This window comes from Pholcus phalangioides, unplaced genomic scaffold, assembly GCF_987345545.1.
Source record: "Pholcus phalangioides strain wild (caught in Gottingen) unplaced genomic scaffold, Ppha-v1.0 ptg000018l_1, whole genome shotgun sequence".
Lineage (NCBI taxonomy): Eukaryota > Metazoa > Arthropoda > Arachnida > Araneae > Pholcidae > Pholcus > Pholcus phalangioides.
Window position 1 is genome coordinate 3,232,639 of NW_028301611.1, and position 11,505 is coordinate 3,244,143.

At 43.6% G+C, this 11,505-nt stretch overlaps 1 protein-coding gene across 1 annotated transcript in view; it reads right to left on the reverse strand.

Annotated features, from left to right (window-relative positions):
• The window catches only part of LOC149071530 (uncharacterized), a 52,755-nt gene extending 43,056 nt beyond the window's left edge, over window positions 1–9,699 (reverse strand). Inside the window, exon 1 of the mRNA XM_089247833.1 lies at window positions 9,547–9,699. The gene's annotated coding sequence lies outside the window, so the exon portion shown is untranslated. The remainder of the gene's footprint in view (window positions 1–9,546) is intronic.
• Between the last annotated feature and the right edge of the window lie 1,806 nt (window positions 9,700–11,505).

Sequence of the window (11,505 nt, forward strand, 5' to 3'; positions counted from 1 at the left end):
CCCCGTTCAGTGAGAAAATTATCTTACAGGCATAGTGCTGGGAAAGCGTCGGTGGACATTCATCCCATCGTTCACTAAACGTACTCTGCGTGATTCACCCCTCCCCCTTTTTTCGAGGAGCCCGTATCCACTTACGTGCCGAATGTGAGTGTTCAGAATATATGTGTGGCCCCTATCGTATTTATGACGTCATAGTTGTGGTTGTATCGAGTTCTTGCTGATGCTGACATCTCGTCCATATTTTTGAGTAGATATGGTATAAATGCGCTTTTGAATTTTCATCCTATATAAGTATCACATTGCAGGAAACCAACTTCAGCTGACTCTCGCTGTAATTGACGACTACGGCCACTACTAAACCACGCATGCACTTCGCCCCCCTATTCCTCGGCGGTACATTTTGGAATATGTGTGTGCACGTACCATGTGCCTAACCTGAAGTTTGTTTGTTTGGTTTTTTTTTGTTTTGTAATGCTTGTTGTGACAACTGCTGCCCTTTGATATCAATGCAATTGACGAGCTGCATCATTTACCATATATTGGTGATCAATATAATCACCTTACATTGATATAAATCGCTTCATAAACTTAGCGGGGACAATCAATGCACCGTGTGCTATCAACTGATACCTCTATCAGGCCGATTAGATGGCTTCTGATGGCTTCTGATCCGTCACTGATTTACTGAACCTGCTTTTGAGCCCCCACTGTCGCCACGGTGGTGGTCGGTTTTCTGTGATTCCCATTTTCTAGGCCAGGGGTTTTCAACCTTTGGAAACCCACGGCCCGGTTGATTCCCTTTTTTGTGAGTGGAAGGGCTGGTCATAAGCACGACAAATAAGAAAGGTAGGAGGGAAAATGAAACTGTGAATCGCTCGCGGCCCAGCGGTTGAGAAACACTGTTCAAGGCAAATGTGCGAGCCGTTCCCCTCTTTAAAAAGAGGACGGCACAGAGAGTAACAGGCCTATCTGCAAACGTACAAATATATTCAATCATTACACTTCACTTCTAAAATATAGATGGCAGTACTGAAAAATCACACACAATACTAGATATGCATCAGACTGTTAGGTACACACTTACGCTTCCGGCACAACTCAGGTATCCAATAAATATCGTAATATTTATAATAATGTGAATATGTATAATATGTAAATATATGTAATAATGTGACGGTCATGACCGTCATGATGGGAGAGTTAAAAATGTCTACCGTGAACATCATTATCGAAATACAGTAAACCTCTCTTTTACGGGCACCGGTGGTTATAAAAATTGTCCGTAAAAAAGGGGGTGATCGTTAACCAGGGGTTAATCAGCAAACCCCCTTGTCAGCAAAATTTCGTCATCAGCTCTGCCCCTCTGAATCCAACTCATATTTTCATAAAGGGTGGTTGATGACGTAAGCATTATCCAACCCCCCCTCCCCCCCTTGTCATCAAAAGTCAGCAAATCGGAACCCCCCCCCCCCATCGATGATGACGTAATACTTGAACGGTAATACCCTAAGTCCCGACGACCGAGCAGACATTATAGGCAACGCCGGGGAAAAACAGGGAAGACGTTCTTAAAACTACTGCCTGAAATAGGTCAATAGGTTAATTACGTATTGATCCATCTATTAATTGAAATGAAAGCTTCTATCTGTCGTCGTTTTTACTTCCAGTAGCGACATCCCACGCGCGGTGTAGGAACGTGAAGCCTCTCAATGATGGCGCTCACGTTTGTTGAATGTTTGCTGTGTAATCACTTTGTAATCTTCTAGCTTTTTATGAGCTATGCAATGACTACACCACTGATTGAGAAGTCAGGCACTAATATATATATATATATATATATATATATTTTTTTTTTTTTGTTATGTCCCTTGATGTCACGTCGAGACACGCCCCGTAGCCAAGGGCGCATTGAATGTGCCGAGATGTGATGTGGCTATTGAGCAATAATCGAGTAGATTTAAACGTTGCCTCGATGGTGGGACAGTAGGCAACGTCGCGATCTGAAGGTTATGGGGGTGTCCCCTCCCCCCCCCCCCCATATGATTCATGTGAGGTTTTCGCCCAACATGTCGCAGTGGAAAATTCAAATAGGTGTATAAAGTGCCGAACTGAATTCACTGAGAACAGGGGAGCCTAATTAACAGTTATTAAGGGGCTGATGTAGATGTTCAGAATGCACACAGACCTGTCATTTATCTACTCCATTACCAATTTATTGCAGTGTTTTTTAATTATTTACGATGGCAAATCATTAGCCGGGAGGGGGCAGTGTCGGCAGTGCCGAGATTGCTCGAGCACTCGCTGTAATTTGTCGCATGGGTCCGAGCAACCCCTTCCCCCCACTCCGGAATTGATTCAGAAAGTAAAATTTCCTATATAAACTCGAGGCGAGCACCCAGAGGTTCGAAACACTTCCGACGCCCCTGCGCGAGAATGTTATAAAAATAAGGTTATCAAGGGGCCTGTTCCTCTGGCCCTGGGCAAATATGCATTTTCACGGGGCCTCTTATACATATATATATGTAGTGTTCTTTGAGACAGAGGCGTACGAATAGACGGGGAGGGGACATGTAGGGCATGTCTGCAATACAAAAACAGCATTCAAGCAGGCACTGGAAATTTGTGAGCCTCGTTTGTTCATGAGATAAACACGCACTGAGTTCAATCTTAGCACTAGCCCTAGACCAGTGGTGCAATGACTAGAACTTTCATCTAGACCAGTGTTTCCTAAAGTTGGCAATATCCCCCCCCCCCCTGGTGGGCGATGGAATGGGCAAGATACCCCCCCCCCCCATAACAAAGGGCTTTTTGAATACAAAAAAAAAACTTTTTTTTTTCTTTTGTATCTAAATGCAAACCCGGGCTGCATCTAAGCTATAATTGCAACCCGAGGAGCTTTTGCCCTCCCCCTTCCCAACCTAGTTCTGTCTCTCTATTCCTCTTTCTCTATTCTGCTTGCAATTATTATTATTCAAAAAGTAAAGTCCTATTCACGTTGAAGAAGCCAAACAGCTGTTTCGGGACATTTGACCCACCAAAAATATTTTTGAGATTAGATTGACGGGAAGCATTTTTTTACACAGCTGCGGTTATCATGAAGAGAGTGAGAATATCAATCTTATAGGAACTAAAAATCATTTTGGCAATCTATATATATAAAATTGATTTTCTGTGTGTGTGTCTATGTGTGTGTGTATATGTTCTCTATACAAATCTACAATTTTAGATCGATCGTCGCCAAATTTTGCATATATACCAAATGGGACCCGACTTGAACGATAGGCTACTTTAAAATTTCATCAGACCAGGGCAAATGCCCCAAATGGGCAAAAAACCGTAGGGCAACAATGGTTTTTGGGCCTCAACAATCACTTTCCGAACGTTTACTTTGGTTACCGTGGTTCCCTAGCAATGCGTTTAAGACATGTATATGCCTTTACAATGGTTTGCCGTTTCTTTAATGCTGTACGTATATGTATAATATTTATGCCTTTATAATGGTTTGCCACTTTATTCAATCCTCCCAGTAATGAGAGCTTTTTGAATAGACACCATCATCAGCATCACTTTGAGGATAAGGCAAAGGATGATGTCCCACAGAAATCAGTGTTAAAATTGCCGATTTTACTGTAGAAATGCTGAAATTTTGTGGAGTTTTCTGTCACATACATAATTTTAAAAATTGTGTTGAATTCTAGATTTCTGAAATATTGAGTTTGATTAGAGATATACGAAGCCCAGGAGATCAAATATGAAGTAATTAGCCGGACCTACTTTTGAGTTGGACATTCATGCAATAACATTCATTTCAACTATTTATTTATATCTTCTCAAACATGAAAAATTAATGTCTCCGTATTATCTTTTGATATTCAACTGCATAAATTCATAGTTTAGGATGTTTTAAAATTAATTATGGGCCCGTAATAAAGTACATCGAAGAAATTCCACAGCTTCAATTAAGCATTTTTGAAAGCTGAAACAGGCAGATGGAGAACTTAAAGTTCGGGGGGGGGGGGATCGAAATACCTAGCACCCCTTAAAAAAGAAAAAATATATATATTCGTTTCTATGTTCCTTTAAATCTAGATTTGTTTATATCATGAAGTCGCGCAGGAAGTCGTCATATTGGTTAACTTAGACACGGTTTGCATGTCCCTCAAAGAAAGAGGGAGATATCACGTGATCCAAAAAAGCCTCATTGAAGAAAACCCGGGCAACGCCGGGTATTATAGCTAGTACATCAATATTCTTCTTAATCGCAAAAATGCCAACAATCATCCTGATTATGGCCCCGTGAAGCTTCCAGATCTCTGCCCTCTTAGCTGCCAGAAAATTGTAGATAACGTAATCTTTCACATTTCTCAAAGACATCCCCGTGTTCTGTTCAGGGAATTTGTGACTGTCAGTAGACATCAGCACCCCCAACCGGAATTCCAACCCAGACCTTCACAGCCGAAGGCTAACACGCTAACTACTCGACTGTCAGGTGACAGCAACCTATGCCATCTTTGAAGTTCCCTTTAGTTTCCCAGATCTCTGCTATCTGTAGGGTACCCTTAGCTCTTAGAGATCTGTGTCGTCTTTCGAGTTCCCTAGGCCCTCCTCACACGGGGAAACTAAAATCGAGCTCGAGTTGCTTCAACTTGAGAGTTGAGTTGACTAGAACGAATCGAGTTGCCCGTTTTCCCTCACACGGCGCTACTAAAAAAATATTCAAAGCCTGGGAAACTGAGTAAAAACAGCACAGTCTATTAGTTTTCCTTATTATCTTCCGGTACTATCTTGTTAACCGGGTTAGGAAAAATCAAAACAAGTAAATAAGAAAAATAATTTCTATTATATGTGAAATTGCTACAGAATTTCAGCTCACAGGTAAATACAAAATTTCATTATTTAAATTGATATCATTTTGAAATGACAATAAAATGGTAAAAATTAGATAATTTTTTAGTATAACTTCATTTCATTTGGAAAAAAACATCGTCTGTTTTTCCCTCTATAAATGTGCCTTTCAGTACCTATTAGTTGGATTTAATATATTTTTATTGTTTATTAGTTAAAATATTGTCACGCAGAATTTTAAGTAGTTTCATGAAATGAAACGACGAAAGATGGTTCCCAGAGGCGAAAAATAAACTATAGGCAAAACTAGAGACAAACAACACATGAATTGTTGTTTATGTTTCGGGGAATGATTTTCCTCGAATACTCCCACACACAGATGTGCGTGTACGTGACATAGATTACAGACATTCCAAGCAAGGGGGAAAATCAGGGACCATCCCTATGGAACACGTGCTTGTTTAGGTACAGGTAAAAGTAGACAGTATTTTGAAATTTTCTGCAGGTTCTTATCCAGGGCCGTCTTAAGAGCAACATGGGGGCTCCCAGCCATGTATTTTTTTTTCTGAGATCCTACTTGGCAAATTCATTTGGTTATTCCTGAAATTTTTTACCAGATATAATTTTTGTGATGCTTCATCTTCTTTTGAAATCGCCCCCACGGGGGGGGGGGGTGCCCGGGTGGGCCCATGTGTTTACCACGGACCCGTCATCTAGGGGATCAGGGGGCTGTTGCCCCCCGGCTTTCAAAAATACGCTATAAATAGTATATATGCGTACATACAGTGAGTATATGTTCTTTTCCCCTCCCCCCCGAAAAAAGTGGAAATGACGGTCCTGGTTTACCATTTCATTCAGTGGCGTCAGAGCCAGGGGTGCAAGCTCAAGCACCCACGGTAATTTATGGCATGGATCCGAGCACCCCAGAATTGATTAAGAAATTAAACTTTCCGATATAAAACTAAAGACGAGCACACACACCCAGTTTCGAAACAATTCCGACGCCCCTGATTTCATTATAATTTCAAAATAATATCAATTTAAATAAAGAAATCGTGTATTTACCTGTGAACTGAAATTCTCAAGAAATTTCATTATATCCTTTCAACTGATAATTTATTATATATATACTCTGGATTGTCCAAACTCGCATGACGAAAATATGAAGGAATGCCAAAGGCAGTTTCTCTAGTTTCTTCAACAAAAGTTGGCGGCGACTAGCATGTCAGTCGCCAAGTGACTGAGTCGCGTTCGATATTTCGTCGCCAAGACGCTAATTTCCTCGTGTGAGGGCGTCTAGAGCGATATACGTACTGGTCTTCGGGAGACGGTTTCTCTTATCAGTTGCCGAACTTTAGTTTCCCCGTGTGAGGAGGGCCTAGAGTTCCCAGTTCTCAGCTTTCTTGTGTAGGGTTATCTTATCTTCCGCGTCTCTTAAGGCCGGGTTCTCCTAGGAGCAGGTTTCCTGTGCCGCGCGCAACGTGATTCGCCCAGCGCGACACGCCGTCCCCTCACCAGTAAGAAAAGCAGCATGACTGTTTTCCAACAGAACGCAATACGCCTGACGGCAGTGCTTTACGTCGGGCGTGATTGGCTGAATGCTTCTGGATGAGTCAAATGCGTCGTGCGCCGCGGTTTTGCCGACATTCTCTTCATTCTTGTGTGTTTTCTTTTCCTTCCCTTCAAACCGGAGCATGCAGACGACAGAGTAGCTCTGATGCCAAAGCCATATAAACTGAAGAGCCAAAAAAACTGGTAGGCATGCGTATGCAAATAAAGAGATAAGGAACCAATCAGAGTACGGCGCTTTGGTCGGCAACGCCTATATAACACAACAAGTGTCTGGCATAGTTGTTAGATCGGTTACTGCTGCTACAATGGCAGGTTATCGAGATTTAAGTGAGTTTGAACGTGGTGTTACAGTCGGCGCACGAGAGATGGGACATAGCATCTCCGAGGTAGCGATGAAATTTGGATTTTCACGTACGACCATTTCACCAGTGTACCGTGAATATCGGGAATCCTGTAAAAAATTAAATCTACGACATCGCTGCGGCCGGAAAAAGATCATGCAAAAACGGGACTGACGAGAATCATTAAACGTGACAGACGTGCAACCCTTCCGCAAATTGCTGCCGATTTCAATGCTGGGCCATCAACAAGTGTCAGCGTGCGAACCATTCAACGAAACATCATCGATATGGGCTTTCGGAGCCAAAGGCCCACTCGTGTACCCTTGATGACTGCACGACACAAAGCTTTACGCCTCGCCTGGGCCCGACAACACCGACATTGGACTGTTGAGGACTGGAAACACGTTGCCTGCTCTGACGAGTCTCGGTTACAATTGCTTCGAGCTGATGGACGCGTACGGGTATGGAGACAACCTCATGAATCCATGGACCCTACATGTCAACAGGGGACTGTTCAAGCTGGTGGAGGCTCTGTGATGCTATGGGGCGTGTGCAGTTGGCGTGATATGGGACCCCCTGATACGTCTAGATACGACTCTGACAGGTGACAGGTACGTAAGCATGATCTGATCACCTGCACCCATTCATGTCGATTGTGCATTCCGACGGACTTGGACAATTTCAGCAGGGCAATGCGACACCCCACACGTCTAGAATTGCTACAAAGTGGCTCCAGGAACACTCATCTGACTTGACACTCATCATCGGACACTTCCGCTGGCCACCTAAATCCCCAGACATGAACATTATTGAACATATCTGGGATGCCTTGCAACGTGCTGTTCAGAAGACATCTCCACCCCCTTTTACTCCTACGGATTTATGGACAGCCCTGCAGGATTCATGGTGTCAATTACCTCCAGCACTACTTCAGACATTAGTCGAGTCCATGCCACGTCGTGTTGCGGCACTTCTGCGGGCTCGCGAGGGCCCTACACGATATTAGGCAGATGACCAGTTTTTTTGGCTCTTCAGTGTACTTCATATGGCCACCCTGATCTGATGCGCCTCGCTAGAAAAACACAAACGCGTAGCGTGATTATGTAACACGTTTCTGTCGGCGCGAAATAGTCTAATTCGGTTCACGCTGCGCAACAAACCTATTCCTAGGAAAATCCGGCTTAAGGGTTCCACTAGCTCCGAAATTGGTTTCCCAACTTCAAGGAGCGAATGCGAGACGATCTCCCCGTTAAAAAGTCTCGCCGCATAGAGCAAAAGGCCCACAACGATAAAATCACTCACTTATTACACTTCACTCGTAGTTAGAAAAATTGATGGCAGATGGCAGCACTATACAAGCATCACACAGGAAACAAACTTCACACGTTAGGTTCACAACTTGAACACGCACATTCCAACAGATACCAATTCATTAGAAGTTCCGCAGAAGAATGTGGACTACATGCGTGAGTGTTTTAGAAGTAGTCTTTAAAGCCGGGTTTTTCGTAGGAGTAGAATTTCTGCGCCGTGTGCAGCGTGAAAATTCTGATTGGTTAAAAACCTGAAATTCAGGTTTTGTTTTTTTTTTACCAATCAGCGTTTTCACGCTGCAAATGCTGTAGAAACCTGCTCCTGGAAAAAAAAACCCCGGTTTGAGGTTCGCTCATTTTTCCCAAATGCCCGCCATCTTTTAGATTTCCTTTAAGCTCCCAGAAATCCGCATTCTGCATTCAGAGTTAACTTAGCACCTGGATTTCTGCCATTTGTGACATTTCTATACGTAGAACAGTAAAAGACTGATGTCTTCACAGGGAGGAGCTACTATTACTAGGCCGCGTGCACACGCACCTCAACCATATTCCTCTACGGAATTTCTAACGAATGAGTACATGTCAGAATTTTCCATGTATGTGTTGTGTGAACCTAAAGTGAAGTTTTTTTTCTTTGGAATGCTTTTTATATGCATTACTTTTCAAGTTCTGCTACCTGTCTTCCGAATTTGAAAGCAAAGAAATTAACTGCCCCCCCCCCACCTTGTGTCCACATCCGTGAATTTTTTAAATGTTGCATACCTAATTCCTCTCTGTATGGATAGGCTTTCTTTTTTTAAATGGTAGATCGTACCCCATTCGTGCCAGGAAGTTGGAAAACCACAGAAAACCGATTTCAGCCGACCACCACAATGCCGTCAGGGAATTCTAACCTGGGTCCATGACGATACCCACACGTCCGCGTGGCAGCTTCTCCACAGTGACTGCACGTTGGGGGGTCATTAAAGTATTACGTCAGTATCGAGAGGGGTTTCGGATTTGCTGACTTTTGATGACGGGGGGGGGGGGTTGAAGGTTGCTCACGTCATCAACCACCCCTTTTTGAAGATATGAAATATTCTAAGCTACTGACGAAATTTAGCTGACAGGGGGGGGGGGGTGTCAGTGTTTTGCTGACGAGGGACGGAGGGGGTCAAAAATGGATGAAAATCTGCTTACGTAATACTTGAATGGCCCTTTGCGGCCTGTCGATGTCATCACCAAATTTTTTTTCACCGTGGATCACATTGTTTTGAACAACTAGCTTGCATCCCTTGTGGAGACGGAGCGTGGGAGGGGGGGGGGGTCCATGGTCGGTTTGTTTTTGTTTGTCTTTGAACACGCACAGAAAGTCCCAATACGGCCGCGCGAATCAGTCAGGGGGGTAATCAGAGATTGCTTACAAATGAAACTTGATAATTCAAAACTTTTAACTAGAAAATATATTAATTCTAGTCCATAAATCTCAAGAATCTTACCTCGGTGTGTCTCCATATCGGATTTTTCCGAATTCACACATGTAACAAAGGCACGGTCTCTCATACCCATGGATTGCACGAGAGTATCAACGGGAGATCACCCACCGGCCGTGATTGGCGACAAACCACATCCACTACTGGGTGTTTCGGTTCAACTGGAGGCGTTTGTTGCCCGAATATTGGCTATACACCACTGACATTTCGGGGTTAGTCAACTGACACGCCATCTATCGTAAGTATCCGTAACCGCGATTGTTTCCAAGGGCAATCAATCCACGGTGTGCGGGTGAATCGATTAAAGTGGCATTTCTCTTTTTTTCGCTCTGTATTTCTCTTTCTCATCAGTGTCAACACTGGGGGGAAGAGATCATGTCGTCACTTTTTCCCCCTTTCCGAGCTTTTTGCACTCATATTTCATGGTAATGTGCATGCACCAAGAAAAGAAATACCATGGGTGAGATTGTGCGGCACGCGGGGCCGTAGCCAGAAGTTTCTTTCGGGAGGGGAGGGTTCAAAGTGACAGAACAATAGATGTATGTTCGTCGGTATTCACCGACATGGTTTAAACCATAGTTTCCAAACCAATTTTGTCCCATCGCCCCCTTCTTCAGAAATTTTTTTCTCCTATCGCTCCCCAACGCAATCTAACCCATAGGATCCTATGTTATACACGCAGCTTCTACCGCCCCCCTGCAATATTCGCCCACGTTAACGCCCACGTTGGGAATCACTTCAAACTATAGTCACAATTTTTTGATAAGAGATCGACACGGATATTGGTTAAATTCAGGTCTTCAACCAATCTATGTTGATCTCTTATCCAAAAATTGTGACTACGGTTTAAACCATGTCGGTGAATACGGCCCTTAGCCATGTTATTCATTGTTTATCAGCCATTTTACGGCTTGTTACAGTATAAAACACCGGTATTTTTTCGGATTCCCCCCCCCCTTCCCCCCGTGAAACTTCCTCCCGGAGGCCAATCATTAACATCCCGGAAAACAGAGGATGTCGTTTATGTTAACCTTTTGCTGTCCAAAGGTCTTTTCGTTGGTGCTGCAGTTCGTACTTTGTAGCGCCCGAGTGGCGTTTGTGGTTAAGATGCTCGTCCTCGTCTACCACCGTGAAGGTTTTGCTGTCACGGTACTGTATTCTGTATTCTGTCACGGTACTGTATTCTGTATTCTGTCACGGTACTGTATTCTGTATTCTGTCACGGTACTGTATTCTGTATTCTGTCACGGTACTGTATTCTGTATTCTGTCACGATACTGAATTCGAACCCGAGGGAGGAGATAGATAAGATATTTTCCCTAACAAACTTGAGGCGACCACCGGTAGACGACGTCTTCATTTCCAACCATTCTCATTAATGGCAGTAAATTGCGATAAGGCCAGAGTTTGTGTTTGGTGAAGCAGTTCGTACTTTATGCCGCTGTGGTGGTCGAGTGGTCATAGTGGCGGACTCACATCGCGAATACCCGGGTTGTAACAGCACCTCCTAGAGATTCAAGGCCTCCGCAGTCTGCTTGTGACGTCAGTAAGTAGTTCATTTTCCTTCAGAATATTCAGGGAAAAAAATTCCCTGCTGATTCCAGTATCATCGTTGTGAGAAAAAGAAATGATCGGGATCAGAATTGGTGATTTCTATGCCTCACATCCAATCACTATGCCGCATTTGTGAGCCAACCAGGAATATTCTACGCCAAAATATGAAGAAACGAAATAGGATGCTGTGTTTCAAAATGTGGGCAAACTTGCTAGGTAGCCTGAATGACGTTTATGGCAAACAGTGCACCTTCTATCTCTAGGATGTGCAGGTTGTAACCTTCCCCCCCCCCCCACTGTCGCCACAGTGGTGGTGGTGGTCGGCTGAAGTTTGTTTTCTGTGATTCCCAACTTCGAACCGCGAATACAAGACACTCTACACTTTAAAAAAGCCTCGCCACATTCCTATAC